Source organism: Pan troglodytes, chromosome 4 (assembly GCF_028858775.2).
Source record: "Pan troglodytes isolate AG18354 chromosome 4, NHGRI_mPanTro3-v2.0_pri, whole genome shotgun sequence".
Lineage (NCBI taxonomy): Eukaryota > Metazoa > Chordata > Mammalia > Primates > Hominidae > Pan > Pan troglodytes.
In genome coordinates, this window is record NC_072402.2 from 152028634 (window position 1) to 152055585 (window position 26952).

Genomic DNA, 26952 nt, shown 5'->3' on the forward strand with positions numbered 1-26952 from the left:
CCATACTACCCTGAACACACCCAATCTCATCTGAAAGTTCAGAGAGTTCCCCACTGTCAAAATCCCATACCATAGTGGTACATTTGTTACAATCCCTGAACCCACATCAATACATCATTTTCTCCTAAAATCCATAGTTTATATTAGGGTTCACTCTGGTGTTGTACATTCTATGGATTTGGACAAGTGTACAATGACATATATCTACCATTATAGCATCATACAGAGTAGTTTCACTGCCCTAAAAATCCTCTGTGCTCCACCTGTTCATCCCTGCCTTTCCCTAAACCCTGGCAACCACCAATCATTTTACTGTCACTGTAGTTTTGCTTTTTCCAGAATGTCATGTAGTTGGAATCATACAGTATATAAAACCTTTTCAGATTGGCTTCTTTCACTCACATATATGCACTTAAGGTTCCTCCATGTCTTTTTATGGCTTGATAGCTCATTTCTTTTTAGTGCTGAATAACATCCCATTGTCTGGGTATACCACAGTTTGTTTATCCATTCACCTACTGAAGGACATCTTGGCTGCTTCCGAGTTTTGGCAAATATTAGTAAAACTACTATGAACATTTGTGTACAGGATTTTGTGTGGACATAAATTTTCAGCTCACTTAGGTAAATGTCAAGGAGTGTGATTGCTGGATCATTTGGTAAGAGTATATATAGTTTTATAGGAAACTGCCAAATTGTCTTCCAAAGTGGCTGTACCATTTTGCATTTCCACCTGCAATGAATGAGAGTTCCTGCTGTTCCACCTCCTCGTCAGCATTTGATATTGTCAGTGTTTTGGATTTTGTCAATAGCTGCTTAGTGGTCTCTCACTTTTATTTTCACTTGAATTTTCTAATGACATATGATATGGAGCATCTCTTTGTATGCCTATCTGCCATTTGTGAATTTTCTTTTTGTTCTCAGTGTTTTATAATTTCTGTTTTCTTTTTCATACCCTCCCAATTCCCCTCCAGTCCCACCCCACTGAGGAAATTCATGTTTGCAGTCTGGTATGTATCATCCCAGACCATTCTGTATAATCATACTAACATATAGTAACATGTAATAAAAAGAATTCATGTTTATTGAGCTTCTACTGTGTGCTAAGTGCATTCACTCATTTATTATCACAGCACTATGGTAGGTTCTGTCATGCCCAGTGTGAAAACCATACTGGCCTCAATGATATCAGACCTCTTCTTTCTACTTATAAATTTAATATTTTTGTCCCTATTTTACAGATGATAAAACTGGGACACAAGTAAGTTGCTGATGTGTACTTAGCTCAAAGAGGCAGAGCTTTGATTTAAAACCATCCATTCTGATTCCAGAACCTTTACTCCTAAGCTTTACATGCTTTTTCCCCCATTTATTAGGATCATACTGTATATGTTACTTTACAACTATTTTTTTAAAAGACACATTTATTCAGCGTCATGATCAGACTATTACATTTAGCAATCAACAGCATGGGCGCAAAAAAAATCGACATTAAAACCCTTTGTTCGAATGCTTTACACTTTCCACAGAACGGGGACTAAAGTAAACTGTTATACAGTTAATCACAAATACAGTCCTTGAGTTTTTTGCCCATACACATGAATATTTGTCTAAAACATGTCTTCTTTGTAGCAGCTGGGCTCTGCCACCATTGTGCTTGGCTGAGTTCACAAATCTGATATAACCTGTAGCTTCCCCGTCACTTCTCTGGCTATCCTCTCCTGCTAAGCTTTGTTTTCTTGCGGTAATTAAAATCTCCTGCCACTGCCATGGCTACTGCTGGTACTAGAACTGCCATAGGCACCTTGGTTTCATGGTTTGGCAAAGTATTGGCCTCCACCACCATAGAGGCCAGAGCTTCTGCCTCTAAAGTTTCCTCCCTTCATGGGTCCAAAATTTGAAGACTGATGGTTGTAATTGCCAAAATCATTGTAGCTTCCATCACCTCCAGAATCGCTTCCATCATTACCAAATCCATTATAGCCATCCCCACCGCCACCATATCCACCACCACCATGGCTGCCACCAAAGCCACCACAACCACTGAAGTTTCATCCATGACCAAAGTTGTCATTCCCACTAAAACCACCTCCACAACCACCACCAAAGTTTCCAGAGCCACTTCAACCTCTTGGGCTGGATGAAACACTAGGCATCTCTTGCTTTGACAGGGCTTTCCTAACTTTACATTTGTGGCCATTCACAGGATGGTATTTCTGAATGACAGTCTTATCCACGGAGTCATGGTCGTCAAAGGTTACAAAGGCAAAGCCCCTTTTCTTGCCACTGCCTCGATCAGTGATGATTGCAATCACTTCATTTTTCCATACTGTTCAAAATAATCTCTTAGGTGATGTTCTTCAGCATCTTCTTTAATGCCACCAGCAAATATCTTTTTCACAGTTGAGTGGGCGCCTGGTCTTTGAAAATCTCCTCTTGAGACAGCTCTCTTTGGTTCTGCAACTCTTCCATCCACTTTGTGTGGCCTTGCATTCATGGCTGCATCCACCTTCTCGACGGTGGCATAGGTGGCAAACCCACAGCCCCTGGAGTGCTTGGTGCTTGGATCTCTCCTTACCACACAATCTCTGACCATTCCCCATTGCTCAAAATGCTCAAAAATTTGAGGCTGAGATTTGAGACCTCAGGCTCTCATCAGTTGTTTCAAAGCTCAGCCCTCCAATGAAAAGTGTCCTCAGCTGCTCGGGCTCTTTAGCAGACTCTGACTTAGACATGATGGCAGTGGGAGGAGACTTTAATGGTGCTTCCTCAGTGGCGCCCACGGGCAGAAAGCTACAATTTTTTTTTTCTGTTAATGTATCACAGCCATCCTTCAGGTCAGTAGTAGAAACAGAGCAAACCCATTTGTCTTTTAATAGCTAGATAATATTCCATAGTGGGAATCTACATTTAGTCCCTTTTTATGGGCACTTTGTGAAGTGAACATTTAATCATATGCAACTTTGCATCCTGGTTTCTTTCACTTAACTTTTTACAGTCCCTTCCCCTTGTCATTGTGAAATGACTACCCATCTCTTCTTCTTTGAGACAATGGTGACATAGAGACAGGAGTCAAGCAAGACCAGAATATCAGCTGTATTGTTGCAGAGGCTGATCCAGAGAACACAACATGAATCTCTTTGTACCCTTTATCTTCTGAACTGACTGACCCAGGGACAGGCTTAGCAGGTATGGAACCATGGCCTTGCTGGCGGGCAGTGTCGGCCAATAAGCATGGCACAAGGAGGACAGATAAAGCCTGCCGTGCAGGCACAATGACTGTTTTTACTTCAGCCTGTCCGGCCTCACCTCCACAACCTCCCTTAGAGGTGAAATAGTTTTCCACTATGAAAGTACAAGGGCAGGGGAAGTGACTTCTGTTCCAGATGATGAAGCTGAGGCTTGGAGAGATGGTTGGGAGGTGGCCTCAGCTGCTTACCTACCCTGATAATCATCTCCTCCTCATTGGGAATCGCATTGACAGAAGAGATTGATCATCCCCACAATGGGCTCAGTAATCTTAAGAATCCCACATCTCAAGTATCAGTCTCCAGGGTGCCTTACCACTAAGGAAATCTACAGGCTTTCTCGATTCTCTTCTCCTTTCATGTCTTTGACATCCTAAACGCTTCTCCCTCAGACTCCAAAGGAGAGAACAGCTAAGAAGATTAAAACTGTTACAGAATATCAATTAGTTTATAATGAGGGAAATCTGTAAACCTTTTGGTGGATATCTGGTGGAAACACAGGATGCAAGAGTCAATATATCTATGGGATATTTTGTGCATCTTAAAAAAAAAAAAACCCCAGGATTTTGTGAACCAAGTACTGTATAAATTATTTACTGGGAGAGCAAAAAAAAAAAAAAAATCAAATAAATCGCTCAGATTGCATCTGAAGAATCAAAAGCTCCAATGTTTTGGAAAGAGTTGTTTCTGTAGTGGAAAATAGCTGCATTATATTTTCAGAAAGGTGACGCTTCTATTGACGTGGGTGAACCTTCTACATTTTAAAAACTTGGTGCAGTAAGAGTGTGGTAAATCACGGATATTCTCCTGATTTTCTTATGAGGATTAAAGTCTAACCTTTTCCACTCTTTTAGTGTTTCCTTAAAAACATAGTGTGGGGGAGTAAAAGCCAATGGAACACAAGATTGGGGAACCTTGGATAATATCCCCAGGGAGAGGGCAGAGGAACTGCCCCCTTCTGTCATAGTCTTCCTTCGGAAAGCTCCCGGGCCTTCCTGCCAGCTGAGGCCGAATGTAAATTCTTATCTACTCAGGGTTTGAAGAGAGATGAGATTTGAGGCTGAAATAGAAGTATTAGGTTGGTGCAAAAGGAAATGTGGTATTTGCCATTACCTTTCATAGGAAAAGCCACAGTTACTTTTGCACCAACCTAACAGTAGTTTCCGTAATAACTAACCTGCTCTAGTGCACACCAGCCAAGTCCTATTCCTGTCATTCACATTCTCAAGCTCAGTAAATGGGGAGCTGAAAGTGCTCATTTGCCTGCATCACAGAGGGAAAAAAAGCAGTAATAGCAATAATAATAATGCGACACAGCACCTATATAGCACTTTCTATGTGCCAGGCACTGTTGTAAGCGACTTAAATACATTATGTTTCACTTTATAGGAAGCCTCTTTATAGACAACATTGGCCTAAAGGAAAAATTCACATTTAGTAGAGCATTCAACCAAAATCCAAGAGATTCCCCTTCTCTGTGTGCCCCGCCTGCTAAATAAAACAAAAACTTTTAAATAGTGATATGAAATGGCTCCAGCATGACCTTTGATACATCTCCATATGTCTAATAGGTATGTTCTTCTGTTTTCATTTATTATAAATCCTCTAAATAATGTTGGTTCTAGCAGGTAAATGAAGCACGTTGGCCAAAAAGTAGGCATTAGTTCTAAGCTACTGCCTGACCCAACCCACGGGCAGCCTCCAAGTAAACCCATTGCAAACAGAGATACTTCAGGGATTCTTCCCAATTTCCTTAAAGAACTTCCAGCCCCTGAAGCTTTCAAGCAATCTTTATCAGACAACCACAACTCCAGAGTCAATTATGTTTTGATTTGAATCTGGAGGCACCTTTAGAGCTGTTTACATCAGAGGCTTAAAATGCTACCAATTTTCTTAGCCAAAAATAGGCAACAGTTGACAGCTCTAAAGATCAAGAAGGCCAAATATACACATTTATATATCATTTATTTATTTCAAATTTTTTAAAAAGAAAATTCCACCACTGTACATTAATATAGTGTTCATAGGTATTGAAAGTTTAATTTCTTTTTTCCCTCTTTTTCTCTTGTTTTACTGTCTCAAATACTGAAATCTCATGAAAATGGAATTTTTACATCATTATAGAGAACAAAGAAATAGACACGTGTTAAGGCCAAAGTAACATCCCTTCCTCTCATGTGATTTAGTGACATTAGTTCCTGTAAAGTATTCACAGGTGCAGTCTGCCTTTTCCAGCCTTTGGGGATCCTCATGTTCACTCAGTTCCTTCGCCTAAAAGACAAAAATGTTCATTCCTCCTAGTATAATAATAAAATTATTTTATTTGCTTATTTTATAAATGCAGACCTCTTCAGAGATGCCCACCTTATTTATAAGCAACCAGGAATCTCAAAATAACCAATAACTTCCTGTCATCTCCTATTTGTCCTCCATTCCTGGGCTTGTTAATGAATGAGATGTATTGGGCATTGTTAATAATCTGCAGTGAAGGTGAAAGCAGGTGGAATTATAAGGCTATGCTTTCTGTCCAGTCTTCTCAGAAATTGTCTTTTTTTTCCTATATGCTGTCAGAACATATGGTTTAGAATATTCTAAATAATAACCTCACTCCAGTCTCTGTTAATAGAAAACTCAAACTAACAATTACTTCTCAGAGCCTCCGCACCAGCTAGCAGATTTGTCTTAACCAGGCAAGAGGAAAGACTAGCCCTGACCCTTCACAGCATTCACGTTCTGTTGCCATACGACAGAACTTGAACTCATGAAGGAATGAAAATGACCTGTAAATAGACCTTCTTCCTGAGCAAAGTGATGCCAAATATTCTTTGTAGTAGACACAAACCCCTGTGTCCTTTCCCCTTTAGGCTGCAGGGGGATGGAGAACGTAGTCAGGATGCCAGCTGGGTCCTAAGTCCAGATGTGCCTCAGACCAGTCCCACCCCGTCCTTTCCCCATCCCATGAGCCAGTACATTCTCTTCTTATGTAAACTAGTTGGAGTTGATTTTCTGTCAGGACTAACCCCAAAGCCATAAGTACTGTCTTCCCTTTTGCGGGTTGGGTGAGGACTGGGTAAGGTACTGCACCGTGACAGGGCCGGGCACATGGTCATCATTCCTTCAGTGGTTGTTGTTAATGATGCTGTTGTTATGGTGATGCTTGTTATTATTACTGTTAACTGAAATGCTGCGCTACCCTGTCTACCTCAAAGTCTCATTATGGGAATGAGATGAAATTAAAAATGCGAGATTAATGAGCTAAACAATGCAATGAGGACGTACAAGAGGGTGCTGATTTTCACAGAAGGAGAGAACCCTGAGGAGAACTTTCTAGTCTGGTGGCCGAGAAAAATGTGACCTTCAAAGCAGACATTCCAAACCTGGAGTGTGCCCCTGCGGTCTCCAGGTCATCTGGATTCAAGCAATGGCTCTTAACTCTTATCCTTATCAGCATCGACTGAAGAGCTTGTTAAATGTAGGTTACCAGGGCCCACCCATAAAGATACTGATTCGGTGGTTCTAGGGTGGGCCTCAGGAATCTACATTCTTAACAGACATCTCAGATTATTTTGATAGAGTTGAAAAGATCCTCGGACTTTTGGAAAACACAGGATTCCAGGCATGGCAGGTCACTAAGTGTGCTTTGTGATAGATTTGGATAGTGATGTCTTTGAATGTATACCCCGGGTCAGCAAAAACGCATGGCCCTTCTAGGAGGAGATAAGTTAAGATGCCTACAGCCTTGGCCAGACCCCTGTTTTCCAGGATGTCTTGTCCTAAATAATTGCCTTGCTATAACAGGCCTGTGTGGATTTATGGTCTCACATTTAATTTCAGCCGCTATTCATTAATCCTGATGATCTCACTTAAATTATTAAACAGTCATATATTCCAATTTTGAGGGCACTAATTATATCCTTGAGAGGCTGTTATTATCTGGATGATCAGATACACTCAGCCAACACTAGACTGTTTTCTCCTCACTCATCAGAATTTTATACTTTTTCAGGATTTTTTCAGTTGCCACGTGTGTTTTATGTGACAAGATCTCAGAGCTGAGGAGTTATGAAATATGAGAGCAGAGGTTCTCAAATTTTGGTGTGCATAAGAATCACCTGGGAAGAATGTTTAACATGCAGATTCCCCGGGCCCTGTGAGTGTCCAGGTCCTCAGTCTCGGTGGAGTCCAGGAATCTGTGTTGTAACCAGCTTTCTGAGGACTATGATGCAGGCAGTTCTGGACCCTGAGCTGAGAAACTCTGCCTTCAGATGTTACTGCTGGTAGAAGCTCTCAAGAGATATTTGATGAGAACAAATACTGAGTGATGAGAACAGTCCCCTCATTTTTCAGTAGGGAAACTGACACCCAGAGAGGGGAAGGCTCTCCTTCAAAGCCCCATAGCAGAGACACAGCTGACATCTCTGGCCCGTTGTAAGGATCAAATGAGATAATAGATGGGAAAGCACTTTGGAAAGTATTCAGCACTCTATAAATACAAGGAGGCACTATTATTTTCAAGTTGGGCCGGCCTTGTGACAGAAATGGCTTAGTACTTTCTCTCTAAATTACCATAATCACCTGTTTGAGGCCTCAACCAAGCCCATAACTCTAAATTCACTAGGCATGGAATAAATTCCTCCTGAAATGTCCAATAAAAAAATATTTTATAGAAGAATGTGCTTGAGGCCCTGCCTGGTCCTTGGTCAGAAATTTCCTTTTTTCTGTTGCCTCATCCCATCAATTCTGGGGATAGATCACATCTCCTCCAACCTCAGGGTACCTGGTTAAAAAGCCCTACTTTCCAGCATGTGGCCTTTCTTGGGACATATAAAACTCACCCATGAACATTTTTGCCCTCAAAATCCTTCCTCAATATGAGCCCACTTCTAACATCTTTGTGGCTTTGGACATAGGAAGGCTGATATCAGGGCACCCCAGGTCTTAGTTCCTTTAGTTCAGAATACTCACTGGCTTGGGTTTGCTGCAAGTGTCCTTTGAGGCCAGGTCGCTGATCCTGATGGCTGCCTCTGTGCTCCTGTGTGTGTTTGTCCTGCTGTGTCATGATTAACTGGATAGCTAATTCATATTCATATTACATTAGAATCACGCTCCTTGAAGGGTTCATCACTGGGATCTGCATCTATACTGATCTTCCCATGGCTCCCTCCAGGTTTTAGAAGAACCTGTTTGTATCCCAGTCCATAAGTTCCTTCCACTACAAAATAAATTTCTTTCTTTCTTTTTTTTTTTTTTTTTGAGACAGTCTCACTCTGTCACCCAGGTTGGAGTGCAGTGGCATGATCTCAGCTCACTGCAGCCTCCACCTCCTGGGTTCAAGTGATTCTCCTGCCTCAGCCTCCTGAGTAGCTGGGATTACAGGCGCACACCACCATGCCCAGCTAATTTTTGTATTTTTAGTAGAGACGGGGTTTCACTGTGTTGGCCAGGATGGTCTCGATCTCCTGACCTTGTGATCCACCCACCTCGGCCTCCCAAAGTGCTAGGATTACAGGCATGAGCCACTGCGCCTGGCCAATACATTTCTAAAAACGGTGGTGGTAGACTGAGTTCAAGAACAGATATTCCGCTTCTATTCACATTTCAACCTTTATTTTTAAATATTTCTTCTATACTCCTACGGATCCTATCTCTTGGCGAGCCCTCCACATGCAAAACCTCAAGTTCAGGTATTTGCAAGTTACGTCTATTTTTAAGTCTAGAAGAAATCAAGGCTTTCCACTGATATTAGAAAGCCGAGTTTTCCCAGGCAGCATGACTTCAGAGTTCAGGGAATTTCTGCACTGTTTTCAGGAATCTTCACCCAACCTGTACATTTTAGAGATGAGAATATACATTTAGGGACTTCCTAAAGTCATATGGCTGGGTAATGACAAGTCGTGCGCCACCTTCAGGGAGCACCTATTGCTTGCCAGGCATAGCCCTGACAAGCTGCCAGGACCCTCCAAAAATCAGGCCCACAGTCATAGCCCCCGAGTCCAGGCTGTCCCCAGTGGGCATGCTGCAGCAGCAGAACTGTCCACGTGCTCAGAAGGCAAATCTGCCAGCAGCAGGTATGGACACTCTAGTTGGGTCCTTTTTTGTTCCTTTGCTGACTTAATATAATGAGCCAAAGATGCATCAAAACTCATCCTCCCCCCACCCCCACATATGATTGAGAGATAATTGACAAGTAAAAATTGTGTATATTTAAGGTGTACAATGTGATGATCTGATATATATATACATTGTGAAGTCATACCACAATCAAGCTAATTAATGTGTTCATCACCTCCCATAGCTACCTTTTTTGTAGTGAGAATATTTAAGATCTATTCTTTTAGCAAACTTCAAGTACATAATACAGCATTATTAACTATATTCACCATGCTGCACATTAGGTCTCCAGAACTTACTCATCTTTGAACTGAAAGTTTGTACCCTTTGACCCACATCTCCCTATTTCCCCCACCTGGAGCCCCTGGAAATCACCATTCTGCTCTGTAACTATGAGTTCAACTTTTTTTAGATTCCTCATATTAGTGAGATCATGCAGTATTTATCTTTGTGTGTCTGGCCTATTTCACTTAGCATAATGTCCTCCAAGTTCATCCAGGTTGTTACAAGCAGCAAATTTCCTCCTTTTTTTTTTTTTTTTTTTTTTTAAGACAAGAGTTTCACTCTGTTGCCCAGGCTGGAGTGCAGTGCCCCAGTCATGGCTCACTGCAACCTTGACTTCTCTGGGCTCCAGCAATCCTCCCACCTCAGCCTCCTGAGTAGCTGGGACTACAGGCCTGCACCACTACACCCAGCGAATTTTTTTTTTTTTTTTTTTTGTATTTTTTGTAGAGCCAGGGTTTCACCATGTTGCCCAGGCTAGTCTTGAACTCTGGGGCTCAAGTGATCCACCCACCTCAGCCACCCAAAGTGCCTGGGACTACAGTTGTGCACCATCACACCCACCTAATTTTTTTTTTTGTATTTTTTGAAGAGCCAGAGTTTCACCATGTTGCCTAGGCTGGTCTTGAACTCCTAGGCTCAAGTGATCCACCCACCTTAGCCACCCAAAGTGCCTGGGATTACAGGCATGAGCCACCATGCCTGGCTATTTCCTTCTTTTTTAAGGCTGAATAATATTCATGTGTGCGTGTGTGTGTGTGTGTGTGTGTGTGTGAGATAGATACACACACCACATTTTGTTTATTCATCTGTTGGTGGACACTTAGGTTGTTTCCATATCTTGGCTATTGGGAGTAGTGCTGCAATGAACATGGCAGTACAGATATCTCTTAAGGATAGTGACTTTATTCTCTTTGGATATATATCCAGAAATGAGATTGCTGGATCATATGGTAGTTCTGTTTTTAACGTTTTGAGGAACCTCCATACTGTTTTCCATAATGGCTGTATGGAAAATATGAGCCAAAGCTCATTCTCGAATAACATTTCTTGACTAGTGCATTCAAGTATCTGCCCTGTCTTAACATTTTAGCTAATTGCTAACACAGCACATGCAGTACATACTTTCAGCAGGACTGAACATTTTTAGTCATCTAACAAAGACATTTCGTCTCATGACAAGTTTTTTGGACATACCTCAATGTGCTGTGTCTGTAGCTAACTTAATTACAGGAGCCGCCTTGGCAGTACCAGGAACCAAATGTTATGACCAGCAACTCTCCTATAGGTAGTACTGCTTTTATAACAGTGTAAGTCACAGTTGTGCCAATTTTTTTTTTTAAAGAAGCTAAATGGAAGATTTAAACCTTAAGTTGTTTGGGCTTTGAATCCTTGTGTTCTTAGAACACAAGCTTTAGTCAGACAGCAGACTTTGAGCTAGTACTTAACCTCTGTGTGCCTGATTGAGTAAAACTGGGCTACTTTCTCAGAGTTTTATAGATTAATTGAGATATTTTGTGTAGAGAGCTTAGAACAGTGCCTGGCTTAGAGCATCTATCAACCTTGATACCATAACATTCCTTGCTAGGAAATTCTGTGTTTATTCATCCCTTCTTTTTCTTTCATCCTCCTTTCTAGTTCCACATTGACGATCCCAAACTTAAACCGTCATTAATAATAATATATGAGAACAGTAATAAATGTCACCATTTATTAACACTTAATGTGTGCCAAGATCTGTTCATTTATGATCTCACCGCGTCCTGTGAGGTTGGCATTGTTGTCTGGCATTGTCTGATATACAACAGTGCCAACCTCACGGGACTCAGTGAGGTGAAACTGAGGATTAGGAAGGTGTAAACTGGACAGGCGCATGGCAGAGTCAGAATCCAAACTCAAATTTATTTGGATCAAGAGTGATACACTATTATGCATTACTTCCTGTTACCTCCTATGTGGTGATAGGAATAACTTATAAGGATTTTTTTTTTTTTTTTTTAGACAGGATCTTGCTCTGTCATTCAGGTTGAAGTGCAATGATGCAACCATAGCCCACTGCAGCCTCAAACTCCTGGGCTCAAGCAGTCATCCTACCTCGCCTCCCAACTAACTGGGACTATAGGCATGCACCACCACACCCAGCTAATTTTTAATTTTTAGTAGAGACAAGGTCTCGCTGTGTTGCCCAGGCTGGTCTCAAATTCCTGAGCCCAAGTGATCCTCCCGCCTCTGCCTCCCAAGGTGCTGGGATTACAGGCGTGAGCCACCACACCCAGTCTACTTCTAAGGATTTAATGCCTTATGTTTTCTTCATTTATTTCTCATAGAACCATTCACTCTTAGCACTTTGACTTTGAAAATCAGGGACCAGGTTGAGCCAGACAAAATATTCACCTATAAGGAGAAGGAATGAAAAACCAAACATTTTCCTACTTGGCTATCAATCCCCAAGTTTGATTTGCTGAGAATTTTTTCCCCTCTAAAATAGAGTCTGATTTTCTTTCCCTTCAACCTTCATGCCACTGGAAAATTTTAAATTATTCAAGATATTGAAGGTTTATTATCTGCTGGAAGGCTGTAATGTAATTGCAAGGTATCATTTAAAGAGCTGTCTGTCTGTGTGAACCACCTTGTTCTGAATACCTGTTCCTGCACAGAGCCAGAAGATGTATATTTATTTATCAGTGGTGGTTCATGGCTGCCTTAGATCAATCGTATTATTCTTCCTCCACGGCTCAAGCCCCAAAATAAATGGCTTGTGATGTACAGAGCGTTGAAATCATTTGTATATCATCAGTCATTTGTTTCTTTTCTGTCATTTGCATTATGATGGACAGCCATATGTTTAGGGGATTTCATTTTTATTACAGCCTTTGGTCACATTGTCCATTTGTAATACCATCTTAGATATTAATTACCCCAATTAGAGAAGGCCCTTTCAAATATTACATCACCTCCAAGTTGCGCTATTCATACCATAAAGCTATAAATGCCAACTATTGTTTTATTCTTCCTTTTTGACACCTGCTTCTCTGCGGAGAGGTATTCTTTCCCAGAGTTTGTCATCAGTGATAAGAGAAAATATCTTTGTGTAGAGGGGTAGGGAATTATTGTTTTTCCTCCATAAATACCTCATCGATTCAGTGGCATTGTGGAGTAGAACATCCTTTAGTGACTTTTCTAGGTGTTGCTATGAGAACAAATAGACAAGCTTTGGTTCCAGCCCTACCAGTAAATAAATAGCTTTGTGATCTTGAGCAAATTACATCACTTCTTTGTGCTTCAGTGTCTGCATCTACAAAGTATGGATGACTTCTAAGATCTTGTCAAGCTTTAAATCCTAGGACCCTACGATGACTTTCTTCACTTCTTCCCTAGAGTTTAAGAGTTATAAATTGATAACTTTTCAATGTCTTAATATCAGTTATATCTTTTTCTAAATCTTCTCCCTTACTGCAAACTCTTAGATGATGTTTACTTCTTGTCACCTCCAGTGTGTCTGTCCCTAGAAGGCTTGTACGCTTTCTAATTTGCCATTTCAATTCAGCCGGAATAAGAAACCCAGTTATTAGTTTTTCAAGTATTATCTAAAGTACGGGTTAAATAGATCCTAAGGGGGTGGTTCAAGGCTCTCACTTGAGGTTAGACTTTATGGGCCATGTTTAAGTGGCCACAGAGACAGCGAACCCTTTATTTATATTATTTTAAATAAAAATAATCAGGAAAGGCTTCCTAGATAGGTGTCATTGCCTAGTAAAGGAGGTTCCTTGGGCTAAGGGAACAGCATAAGCAAAAGCACTGAGGCAGGATGGTCTCTCAGCAGTCCTGAGCAGTGATTGTCAGGAGGCTATACCTCCTGAGTTACTGTACCTCTGTCCTCCCTGCTGAGCCTGGAGATCATTTCCTGATCCCCAAGGAGACCCATAATCTGACAAAGGATTCCAGGTAGAAAAAGTAGTCTGGGAGTTGTAATTTAAATTCTGAAATATCAGAATTTCCAGACATTTAAAAATTTCTCCGGGCAAGGTGGTGTGTGCCTGTAGTCCTAGCTACTCCGGAGGCTGAGGCGGGAGAATAGCTTGAGCCCAGGAGTTTGGGGCTTTAGTGCACTATGCTGATCGGGTATCTGCACTAAGTTTGGCATCAGTAAGGTGACCTCCTAAGAGCAGGGGACCACCAAGTTGCCTAAAGAGGAGGGAACCAGCCTGGTTGGAAACAAAGCAGGTCAAAACTCCTGTGCTGATCGGTAGTGGGATTGTGCTTATGAATAGCCACTGCACTCCAGGCTAGGCAACATAGCAAGACCCCATCTCTGAAAAAAAAAAAAAATTTTTTTTTAGCTTTCAGTATGTTAGTGTTTATGAGTCAGTGGGAACAGACTATTTGAAATTAGAGCTGAGACCAGTAATGCAGGATGTCTGGTCACCGTGGTTATCAGTTATAGAAGAACCATAAGCCCTGGTCCCTCCTGAATTCCAGGAGCTGTGTTGTCTGTTACAGTAGCCACTAGCCACACATGGCTATTCACATTTAAATTAAAATTCAATAAAATTAAAACGTCAGTTCCTCAGTCACACAAGCCACATTTCACATGCTCAATAGCCGTATGTAACTGAGACAGCACAGATACAGATCATCACAGAAAATTCTGTCGGACAGCCCTACTCTAGAGACAAGTGTGGAACACATGACACAGCCGTGAACATTGAGTCCCTGGCTGCTCTGCCTATGCAGTAGCCATTTTTTTCTTTACTTCTCTAATAAAGTTGCTTTCCTTTAAAAAAAAAAAATGTAGTCCCCATAGAACTGGAGACACTGAGAATGGGGTAGGGGCCAGTGGTTGTTCTATAATGTCAGGACTTGCTCTGTTCTTCAGCATGGCTGGGGCATGGTGCAGGATCCTGGGTCCGCAGTCCACAGCTCAAACATCCATTGCAACCAGTGCAGGAAAATAAACTCACTCCTACTCTGCTAGTGGGAGTATAAATTGACAGGCCAAATTGGCAGTTTGTATCAAAACACCTTAAATATGAGCATATCCTTTGATCTAGCAATTCCATCTCTAGAGATTTTTCTAAGGAGACAATCGAAGATAGTTAAATAGATGTATGTGCAGGGTTATTCACCATAATGCTGCTTATCATACAAAAACCAATGGAAGTAGCCAGTAGCATGCTGGTAAAAGTTAACAACAAGCTGGAGTAAAGGGGAGGAGCCCTGATTTGTTGCATTTGCTGATTTCTGTGGCGTAAAAACTCCCACCTTGGCTGATTTCAAGCTACCAATGGAACAGAGCTGGGAAGAGATGTTCACAGTTGCTTCTTGTGAGCCTGTGCAAGCTCGCTCCCGCACACCACTAGCAAATAGTCTAAGTGTCTGAAAAAAGGAGACCAAGTAAGTAAATCGTGGTAGAAAATTCCGTGAAGCCATTAAAAATATGCTGTAAGCCAGTGGTTCTTAAACTTGAGGGTACACCAGAATCACCAGGAGGGCTCGTTAAAACCTAGTTTGCTGGGTCCCCCCACTTGTAGTTTCTGATTCAGCAGGTCAAGTCTGGCTGAGAACTTGCATTTCTAACAAGTTCCCAGGAAATGCTGTGAGAACTACTGTTGTAGAAGAAACTTTGATGACATGATAATTACCAAAAATATCCCATTTTGTGAGTATGTGTGTATGTATGAAAATAATAGCTACACTGATTGAATTTGTATAATGTGACAAGTGCTATGCCAAGCAATTGATGTGCATTACCTTGTTTATTCCTCATTATTGTGAAGAAAATAATGTTATTGTTATCCCCATTTTGCATACAAAGAAACTGAGATTTAGAGAAGTGAGGAATCTTCTCCCACACATCTAGTGGGAGGTGAGACAGGATTTGAACTTGGCAGCTGACCTGAGGGCCTGCCCTCAAACCACTCTAGTGTGCAGCCTTGTGTCCACTCATCTGGAGCTCACCTGGGGCTCACCTAAGGCAGTGCCACACTGAAACACAACCAAATACCCATGGTTATTTCTAGGTGATAGAATCACAGAAGATTTCTGTGTTTTACTGCTTGCTTTTAAGTGTTTTCCAAATTTTCTACAATGCAATATTTTTATAATCAGAAAAAATATCCAACATAGTAAACATGATAAATTGGAAAGGCCATTGTGACTTTGGTTCACTGTGCACACACCTTGTTCCTGGCTCCTTTGGTTTGAGTGGCTTCCACTCGTCTGTAACCCACAGTCCAGCTTGATTTTGCTCAGCCACTAGCATCCATTCACTTTAGACTTTATGAAGTTTTCACTTTGGGTACCTTACCTGATCCCCATAGCAATCCTATGGGTTTGGCCATCTGACTGCTTCCACTTTATAAATGAGGCAACTGAGACTTTAATAAAGGAAAATGACTTGCCTGAGGTTACACACCTAAGTAGAGTTATTTCCCTTCAGTTATGACTCATTTATTTTCTGGTTCCTGCTCCTAGTTCACAGTGTAATTCAATGGCTACCATTTATTGAACACTTACTGTGTGCCAGGTATTTTACTTACTGCATTTTAACTTTGCAACAACCCCAACAGGAAGACATTATCATCACCTTTTTAGAGGTGAAAATGAGAATCAGAAAGGCTGTGTGCCGTGTACAGGGATGCACAGCCAGTTGATGATTCCAAAGCCCATTGATTCACTTAGGGAATATTTATGAAATACCCACTCTGTATCTGTTTACCAGATACCTGAGTTTCTAGCATTGGCCATTCCTGGCCTGACTCTGCACCCAGCACCCTGACCTGGGCCTCAGGGACTGTTCCCAGGCAGGGCTCACAAGGGAAGGCTCCCTCAGCCACCCCCGGCTCCAACTACTCTTCCACACCCCAAGCTCAACACGGCCCACTGGTGGGAATAACTGAGTGCTGACAGCCCCTCTGCAAGTGGACATAAAGTTCACCTGTTTAATCTGGGTTTCCACCTGGGGATCCTGGCCCTAGATAAAGTGCTTACTATGTCCCAGGTGTAGTTCTAAGTGAGTTACCCTCACATCTCAGTAATTCTTCACAGCAGCCTTGTAAGGGAGGTATAATATTATCCCCATTTTGCCCATGAAAACCCTGCAGCTGGGAGAGGTTAAGTAATTGGCCCAAGATCGCACAGCTAGTAAACGGAAGCTGGGAGCTTCCCTGGGCTGGGTGGGCCCCAGGTACCTACCACTGCTTTCTACCATCTTGCCCCCAGAGGTCTTGCCTGTCATTCAGGAAGAGAGGAATTGGCCTTGGACCTGTCCCTGTCCTGTGCCATTTTTGAAAATTTTGTCAGCTGCATGTTTGTTCATGCAGAGGCCCATTTAGTAGTGTGTGATGCTACAGAGCCCTTTAAATTGTGTTAATTGAGCAAAGCCTTTTGGTTTAAGAAACCTTGACCACCCCGCGGTCTTGCATCGGGACATGGCTATGGCAGGGAAGAAATTTTCACAGGGCGCCCAACTCAGGTGGACAAAGATGCAAACTTTTTACATAGAATGCAATTTCCTTCTGTCTCAATCTGTGTCATCCGAAGGTGAACTTGGATCCAGGAATCCTCGCCAGCTCTGACCTCTTCTCCCCTCCTCTCTGATAACTGCCCACTCCCCAAGTCCAGAAGAGTTTGCAGTCCAGGGCACTGATGAGGCCTCGGAGGGCTGGTTACTTACTCAGCAGATGTTCCTCCACACAGATTGCTGTGTCAGGACCTTGGTTTTTGCTGAAAACTTTTGTTTGTTTTGTTTTCTGATGTTGATTATGGCTTTCATCTCTGAGGGCAGTGGAGTTCAAGGTGAATTCTGTTTATGTTTTGGATTGTGGTGGAGCTAGTGAAGCCGCAATTATGAGCGAAAACAGATTGCAATGACACCACCACCCCCAAAACGACCTTCTAAATATCATCCTACCATACTCAATTTAATCATTACCAACCCCTGGCTAAGGTTCTCACAGGGGAAACACTTTCCACGCCACCCAGAGGAGTGGAGCAAAGCTGCAAAAAGGACTTTTGTCCTCAGCACCCACCTTCCAAGGGGAGCACAGCTCCTTGGAGTCACTGTGGCCAGTGGGAAGGAATGAGCAACGTCCCTCAGGCGCATTGGGTGGAAGGGAGGGCTAGACCACTGAGCTGGGCTGTCTGTGTCTTTCTCTGCCGAGCCCTTGCCACAAACCAGGCCTTGGGCTAGACTTTAGGGATACCCTGATGAACAAGAAGACATGGGCCCTGCCCTGAGGGCCTGAGATTCTATAGCAAAATGAAGTCTATGCTGTGAGAGAATAGGCAACAGGCAGTGGAAGTTCGGAGAAGAGTGATTCATTCCCTCTCACTTTTCCTCCTGGCAAATTCTGTTCGTCCTTCTGGACCAAACTCAAGAGTCCCCTCCTCTGTGATGCCTTCCCCATCTCTTGTCCTCAGACAGCCTTACCTCCCTCTTCCCCCTCCCTGACTCCCAGCTCTTATGTGGCACCTGCCCTTGTACTTCCATGCTGACCCTCCCATAGACCATGTCTTAGTTACTTCTGTGTCCCAGTACTCGCCACAATGCCAGATGCATAGCAACATCATCAAGTGTTGAATTAATGAATAGGTACGAGAGCGCCTTTGAGTACTTGAATCGCAACCCACCAGCACTCTGTATTCTAACCTACCATTCCCTAGCATTGTGAGATACTATGGGCTGGGATGTGCTATAAGGGTGTCACAAGTAATTTTGTGACCATTCCAAAAGCATCAGTGTTTGTGAATGACTTACTTTTATCTTACAAATTAGATCAAATGTATGGTTATTCTTTGTCATACTTAAGCCTGTGTCCTCTAGAAAACAGAGACTAAGGCAGGATTAAGTCACTGACGGTTTATTTGGGGAAGGGGAGTGTGAGCCTGAGACAGCGACGGTGAGGATAAAAGGGAAAGTGATTCAGGAAACTTCAAGGGGTGATGACTGCAGCTTTCTCTTCACAGTAGTGCCAACACTCAGCAGGTGTGCTCTTGCAGCATGGGGGCACTGCTTCAGTAGCTCACGAGGGGGAACAGCATCTCAGAGGAGTCCGTAGACAGAGAGAAGAGGAAGTTTTTCTACCTGATTGTCTCTCATCTCCTGCTTCCCATTGGTCATAGTCCGAACTAACTTCCCAGTTGTGTCATCCAGTTCTGTGGTGGCTACTCAGAAAGCCACATCCCATGCCCCAGTGTAGTGTGATGTTTCATCTGAGTCTCCCTGTGACCTGATTCAGGTGAGATGCTGGGGCATTCGGGTGGGGGGGTATCGTTGGGGAGAGGAGACAGTTAAGGACATTGCAGAAGGCACACATCTTTGTGTCTAGTACGTCTTTATATCATGACACTCACACATCTGCTGTACACTGTGCTTTACTGGGTGGGAGAAAAAGAGATGCCATTATAGCTCTTAGAGCCCCAGGCATGGAAACTGTACGTGACCCTGGGTATATCCGTGTGATCCTGTCACTCCGTGAACATCATCAGTCATATGTGTTTTCATCTCAGCTCCAAGTCCATGTGATAAATTGGATATTGCTTTTGCTTATCTAATTCTCATTGCCCCAGCCAGACTGTCAAGTCGTTGTGGTACTGTTTGTGCATTGTACTGAATTATGACATCCACATGATAGATGTAGAATGCCCCTTTGAAATGTATCGCACACACTCTGTCTGTCTTGCACGCTGTAGAGCTAGGGTGGGACAGATGAGGGGTGGATGCTGCTGCAGGACAGGGCTCAGTATCTGCCCTCCCAAGGTCAGGCCTGACATTGCTAGGAGACAGAGGCACGGGGCCCCACCTTCCTGTCCAACCTCCCTTCCTGCTCCTCCCCCATCACCCTCTCTCATCATCACACATGCTTTCATGACCCAATACATATCTGTTTATCTGCCTCCTGACAGTCCCACTAGTCCTAGAGGCCCAGGGCAATCAGGCCCTCTGCCTTCTGAGAAGGCTTCTCTGATACTCTGGCCCAGCCGTCTCTTCCCTGGAGGTCCTGGAGCTTGAATGGTTGGCCTCTCGTTATTTGCTCCCCCTCCCATTCCGGGCCTGGCCCTGCCTCTCCAGCTCAGGAGGGAGCCAAGGAAGGGCCACGGCCAGGTCCTGCGGGAGTAGGCATGCCTTAGAGCTCACTGGTGATGTCAGCACTCGCCAAAAAATGACATGTTTGAGGCAGCAGCTGCCATTGCATGTCAAAGAAAGAAGTGATTTTTTTGGTATCCTATTTATGGAGAATCTCTGACACCAGTATTACTTCTCTCCCGATTAGTAAATTTGTTTGCTCCCATTTTGCAGTTGAGATATCTGACATGCTGGGGCTAAGTGACAAAACACATCAGCCTGCCTCCAGGCACCATCTATCATTTGCACTCTCACTACATCCAGTGAACACATTTTAGAGATGAGGACACTGACGCTCAGGAAGGATACATGAGTAGGCTAAGGTCACATGGCAAGTTTGAGGCAAGGCTCACCCTGCCTAGAAGCTAGGTCTACACCAAGGCACCTACCTTCCACTCTGTACCTCCCAGCCCCTCCCTCTTCCAGGTCATAGACCGAGTACCTGGCTGCCACTGTCAGACATTTGGCTCCATGACAGAGAGAGCCTTCATTTCCTGAAAGCCTCTGTTTTGGTATTTAGAATGGGAATGAATTCTCAAATTGAATTCATTTCATCTTCAGTGGAATCAGAAAGGTGTCTCCAGCTAAAAAGATTATGTCTGCAATTACAGATCTGCCGACTGCATCAACTCCCTCTCCCTTTGTGTGCTAGAGACCCTTCAGCATACGCGGCTCTGGGATGATGCCAGGATTCCATTTGGAGACTTCTGCACCCGTTGCTTTTGTGTCTTCCCATCTGCATGTGAGAGGAAATACATAGGGAACTCTTAAAAGTTGATGCTTATTTTGGGGAAAGCAAGGAGACAGTGAAGCAGGGTACTGTGCGGGCTGGGGGCTGGGTATGAGAAAGGCTCTGGGAGAGGGATCTGAGGTGTGGCAGGGCTGGGGGAGGGAGCCCCAAGTCTCAGGCCTGTCTGCCACAAACTTGCTGGTGGCCCAGGAAGCCCTGCCCTCTCTGATTCATAATTTCACCATCTGTGATATGAAGAGAATGGCTTACATTTGTGCTTTTCAAGCTTTTTTCCTTTTTTCAATAGTAAAAACGTTTTTCAAAATAAATCTTACCCAGGAGCCTCATGTAGAAAAAATTGTAAAGGATGCCTACTCCCCCTGAAGGTGGGAGAAGGGAGACCCTGGGAGAACCTGGGCTGCACTCCAGGGCTCCAGGGTATACAGGGTGCAAACCAGTGACCTGCGCACTTTCTAAGGTCCCTCATTAGGGAGGAAGGGCCAGCAGAGCTGGGCCCAGATAAAGAGGGCTACAGAGGCCAAACCAACAAGGACCTTGGGTTTTGAGGGACCCGTTATCATGCCTTAGACCAGTGCTTTCAAATGAGGGTTCACTGCACCCAAGAGGTAGACAGGAATTTTACCTGTCTTTTTATTTTGATTTTTAGTGTCTTAAAAGATTCTTTTACCAACTATGATACTCCTCTTTGTAGTGAAAATTCACAACTAAAAGACAGAAACTTTGGTTTCTTTGATTAGTATTTCTTAGATACATTCCCAGGTATGTTTATAGAAGAGGCCACAAATTTTTTTTTGCTTTTAAAGGGGACTGTTTATTACTTACATTTGGGAAACATTGGCTCAGCCCATCCCAGAAAAACTGCCAAGTGAGCAAATTTTGGTAGTAAGGAGGGTTTGGTGTAAGGGAGCTACCGGGAAACAACAGCCTGCAAGAGGATTGCAAGGCAGGGGTTAAGTGCAGGAAAGCCAAGGCTACAGATGGGGATGTATATCTGGGCCCATTCCTATGAAATATGGAAACCAAGCAGCACGTCTCTAACTATAGGTATGTATGTGGATTTTTTAATGCCTGGAAGTATATATATATATATCAAAATGTTAATAGTGGTCTGGGTGGTAGAATTATGGGTGGTTTTTATTGTCTTCTTTTTTCCAATCCATTAAATGCCTTTGGTCTTAGAGAACTCCATTTGGTGAATTACTCCTCCTTTGCTCTAGGTCATAAACTTCTGGCTTTGAAGTGTTTATGTTCCTTTCAAGGTGCTGGAAACAGCCCCATGAACCTCCTTATTTGGCCTTCGAAATAATTTTTTAAAATCTGATTGAATTGCCAATATTGAGAACTCCCATAAAAATCTGCTTCTGCAGTTCTCCTGATATCATCTCCGAGACCTCATTCCCACGAGGCCACAGGTGGGTTTGCAGGCTTCCCTATGGCCCATTTCCCACATGTGCCTTAGCTGCCTGGTGCTGGAAGTGTGTGAGCCCCTCTTCTGCTCTCAGGACTCCCAACCCTCCAACCTGGGGGCCCGTTAAGCATCCCACAGGGGCCGCTCCCTATGTGAGCTGAGATGGACATTTGACTTACCCAAGGCTCAGCGTGCTCCAAAATTTCTTCATGGGAAGGGTTTAGGGATGACAACTGGGTGGAAGAGAGGGCTTTGCAGAGTACTTTACATAAAATGAATAGGGAAAGAAAACCCCAGAATGGTCAGGCAGGACCTCTTCTGACTACATCCTCATTAATTGCTGAATATTACACAAAAAACATCAGTGAGGTATTGGTACCTCTACCCGGCAGTTCACATTTCTGAAAAGGCCAAGTGGAAAACACTCTTTACCATTTTTCTCCCTAAATAAAGCCCATGGAACACTGGGAGGGAATTGTGTGTAGCACAATTGGGGGCCTCATCTGACCTCGATAAGGGGAAGGAATGGGATTTGAAATGTTCTGCATGGGGGGACGTGTCTCTAGTAAATGCAAATTGGGAAAGTGGGGTCTCCTTGGGGGCTCCAAGGCTGATGCCATTTCTCCTGGCTTAGAGTAACAACAACAATAATAATAACAATCACCACCAACAAGTGTAAATGTTGGTCTGTCTCAGTTACTGGGCCTGCTGAGCATTCTGTTATCACCTTATATCATCCTTACACCCAGTGAAAAACGCTTCTATTATTATTCCCACTTTGCAGATAAGGAAACTGAAGCTTAGAGAAATTTAAGTAACTTGGCAGAGCTTGCTGGTCTGTTGGAAAAGTAGACATTCCACTTAAGTCTGGCTGCTCTTAGAGCCTCTCTCCCACACATAGAGCCTCTCTCCCACACACTGTGCTACCTCCCGCTCCTCCTGTGTGCCCTCTTCCACTTTCACCTCTGCCAGTAATGACGGTGCTCCCACTCTCTGCATCTTTAAGCCGCCTTCAGTACAAACATCCTGCCTGGCAAGCAGGAGAGGGATTACTGCCCCATTCAACAGACACGACGCCGAGGGCCAGGGCAGGAAAGCGACCTTTGTGGGGTCGCATGGCTAGTCCTCATCCTAACTGCTCAGAGCATTCTCAGGACACTCTCCCCACTGATCATGGCCAGGGCTTCCCAAACAGTCACGGTCCTTCAGAACTTGTTTTCACAAACCTCTGCCTCGTTGAATATGCCTTCGTCAGAGTGTTGTATTATTTTTTCCCCTGTTTTCTGCCTGTGTGTGTATGAGCCTTTGCCACAAGAGCCTTATTAATCATTCGGAGTTGAAGGTTACCAAGAAAAATATGCCAGAGTGTGACAGGCCATTAGTATTTGTGTTGTAAGGAAACCAGTAATCATCTTAATTGGTGCACACTTTGGAGTGGAGTGGGGCTTTCTCCTGAAGGGCTGTCTCCTCCTTCATGTACCATTAACGCCATGGTAAACGCACCTTCCTAACCACAGCCATCCGCAGAGGCAGCTTTTTGCTAGAGCCTCATTTTGCCCCTGAAATCTTGGGCTGTGTGAGTTAAACAAGCCCTCTCCACTCAGACCAGCTGGGCAGGAGTGTTTGACCCTAGAGAGATTTATGAGGTCGGTGGAGCAGTCCTGCCTCTGGCCCCAGGGAATTCATGCTCAGCCCGATTTTGATGGTGACCAGACGTGCCTCCTAAAACACAAGGTGGCCCTGGAGGCCTGGGGAGGAGAGTGCAGTCTACCTACTTGGCCCCTTCTTCCCGGCCCTGAGTCAGTGACCTTCACCTAAATCCTAAAAGGACTCTGTTTCTTTCTTAAAAAAAAAAAAAAAAAGAGAGAGAGAGAGAGAAAAAAGAAAAAACACTTCCTTTTTAAAAACTTGTAAATCCTATATCCTTTCCCCATCACCCTACCAAAGATTCTTGGGGGGCCAGGGTATGGCTTCCTCTTTGACAAGGGCCATCCTTTTGTGTGTCACCACAAGCCAAGATTTTGACCAGCTCTAAAAGTAGAGCTGGAGGCCTGTCTAGTTTGTGTTATGAAAACAGTAGTTATTTTTCTAAGTATTTTATTATATCAAGTATGCCATTTAAAATACAGCTTCACTTCTCACTCTACCCCATCTTCCCTCCCAAGATTCTTCTCACCATTCTAAATAGGAACTGCTTGGTGGTGGGACTAAAATTGGGAAAGCCACTTCAGAGGGCAATTTGGAAGTATCAAAAAAATTTTAATGTGCATATTCTATAATCCAGGAATCCTACTTCTCAGTGTCTATCCTGGAGAATTCTTCACTATTTACACCATGAGCATACGTAAAGATGCTCACTGCAGCACTGTTTGTAATAGTACCAAATTAGAAGAAACCTCAGTATTCATCAGTAGGCTAAGGGAAATAAGCAATGCCATATCTCTAATATGGAATATGATGAAGCTATTAAAAACTATGCACTGGGCTGGGTGCGGTGGCTCACACCTGTAATCCCAGCACTTTGGGAGGCTGAGGCAGGCGGATCACTTGAGGTCAGGAGTTCGAGACCAGCCTGACCAACATGGTGAAACCCTGTCTCTACTAAAAATACAAAAATTAGCCGGGCATGGTGGCACATGCCTGTAATCCCAACTACTCAGGAGGCTGAGGCAGGAGAATCACTTGAATCCGGAAGGCGGAGGTTGCAGTGAGCCACGATTGCGCCACTGCATTCCAGCCAGGGTGACAAGAGCAAAACTCCATCTGAAAAAAATAAAAATAAAAAAAACCGCACTGGATCCACGTGACATAAGCAGAGCTCTAAGATGTATTATAAAGTGAAAAAAAAGCAAGTTGCACAACCACTTATATAATACAGCACAGAATACAACCAATACCATATCTTTTCAGTGTCAAGTATATGTGTGTAAACGTATAGAAAAAGACACAGAAGGATATACTCCGAAGTCCCAACAGTGGTTACCTATGAGACAGGGGAGCCAGACCAGATTAAAGATCATGGTCGAAAGAAACTTCACCCTTTTTTGTATTTATAATGTTTTATTTCCTTTCACAAGGAGAATATGTTTATGTATTTCTCATTTAATTAAAAAACAATACTATCTTGGAGAAAAGAAAGTGGTTGATCCAAGAATTTATTTCCCAAAAGGTTTTAGAGATTTAACATCTTCCCCTCCCAGCTGGAGATTTGTGTCTTAATCCTTTATAGGCTAAATTTTTGTTTCTCAGCAAAGCCTATGTTTGATACTCACGCATACTTAAGAAATGCACCCTTTTAATTGAAAGAAATTACAAATTGTTTATTAAAAAGATTTATCATTAGAGAGAATATATGGGACTCTTAATTCCCTGTGTACTCAGATGTTTTAAAACTCTGTATCTTTCCATGGGTTGTTTTTTCCTATCTAGAATGTCCACCCTGGTGAGTTTCACTGAAACTCTGCTTAGGAGACCTCCACTGCCCTTGGTCCTCCTCTCCAAAGTTAATCCTTTCCTAGAGAGCTGCTGCTGATCTTTGCATATGCTTCCACTATTAAAGGAAAGCACAGTAGTTAGGAGCACAGGCTCTGGAGTCAACCCGGCCTGGATTCAGTCCCTGCTCTGTCATTTACCAGCAATGATAAGATCCTCCAACTCTCCAAACCTCGATTTTCTCATTTCTAAAATGGGGATCACAGTCCCACCTTGTAAAATCATCAAGGGCATTAAGGGAGATAATACATGGAAGATGCTTAGCACATGCCTGGTACAGAGTACACTCTTACTATGTGTCAGCTGTTCATGTTCTCATTGCAGAAATGTCTTCCTCGGACCCGAACTTGGTTACTTGGTTTCTGATCGGCTCATATCATCCCTGAAAAATACTGGAGGCTCAGTTAAATGTTATTTTGTACTGAACTGTGCAGTGAGGAATAAGGAAGGATGACCTTTTGGTCCATAAGGATTTTCTGCTAAAGGAACGTGAAAGCCTTAACAGACCATAAGGTATTAAAAGAGGCCATCTAGACAGTGGGTTAATTGGTGGTGTTTAATTTATGTTTACATATCTGATTTTCAACAATTTCTAACATGAGCACCTATTAATATGACTTGTATAATTTCTTAATGCCCCCCAGAGGAGGACAGCGGTGACCCACAAGAATCGGGTAACCAGTGGTGGAAGGTCAGGCGCTGTGACAGAGTCAAATGGAATAGGTACTGAGGAGCCATGTGGCATTGCTGGCAAGACTCACATCACACCACCTGGCTTCTGGGTGATGTGGGTCATCTATGGCTCCACCCAGCCAGCCATCTGGGTCCCTGAATGGGAACAAGATGCCTCTCCAGGGCTGAGAGTCTTTTGCCACAGCATGTCCAGGCCAGTGCTCCTTGTTTGCTTTTGAGCTTATGATACCCCAAATATAAGAAGCTCCTTCTGTTCAAACTGGGCACCCCAGCAGGAGGTGAAAAGTATCCCCCTCATTCCAACAATGGACATTGGGATGTGTGCATGTGTTTGTTCATGTTTGTGTTTGAGCCTGTGCTAACAAATCGAATACCTGGGCATCGAGCAGCTCATACATAACCAGAGGACCGAACAGTCTTTCTGTCCATCACTGGTCTGGGTTCAGAATGCATAGACCTCCCAGCCCACGTTGCCTCACATACACCACATTGTGGAGTTCTCTCGGAGGCAGCTTTCAGTGTGCTTTCAGGCCTTTGACAAATTAAACATTCAAAAGTAAAAATTGCTCACTGCTAGGGTAGGGGGAAAATTACAGGGGTAGATAAAATAGGCTAGAGCTTATGAAAAGAAAACCACAGTCTCTCTACGCTAATTACTAATGCGTCTCAGAAGGAGCTCAGAGGTTAAAGGACTAAGTCCTTAGCTGGATTTTCACCATTCTTAGAACCAATTGCAGAGAGGCATAGCATCTTGGAACTGTGAAATGATACAATTCCAATGCTGGAGGGGGGTCTTCGAGGCTACACAGTTCAATTATTTCTCCAATATTTGAGTCTTCTT

The 26952-nt window shown here is 43.3% G+C and overlaps 1 protein-coding gene, 1 non-coding gene and 1 pseudogene across 4 annotated transcripts in view; 2 read left to right on the forward strand and 1 right to left on the reverse strand.

The window, feature by feature from the left end:
* The window catches only part of GALNT10 (polypeptide N-acetylgalactosaminyltransferase 10), a 326091-nt gene that overhangs the window by 240539 nt on the left and 58600 nt on the right, over positions 1–26952 (forward strand). The window lies entirely within an intron of this gene.
* LOC129144036 (heterogeneous nuclear ribonucleoprotein A1-like) lies at positions 2046–2804 on the reverse strand (annotated as a pseudogene).
* On the forward strand, positions 11360–11500 carry MIR1294 (microRNA mir-1294). The gene has a single exon (NR_035647.1). It is a non-coding gene; the product is annotated as a microRNA mir-1294 (primary transcript).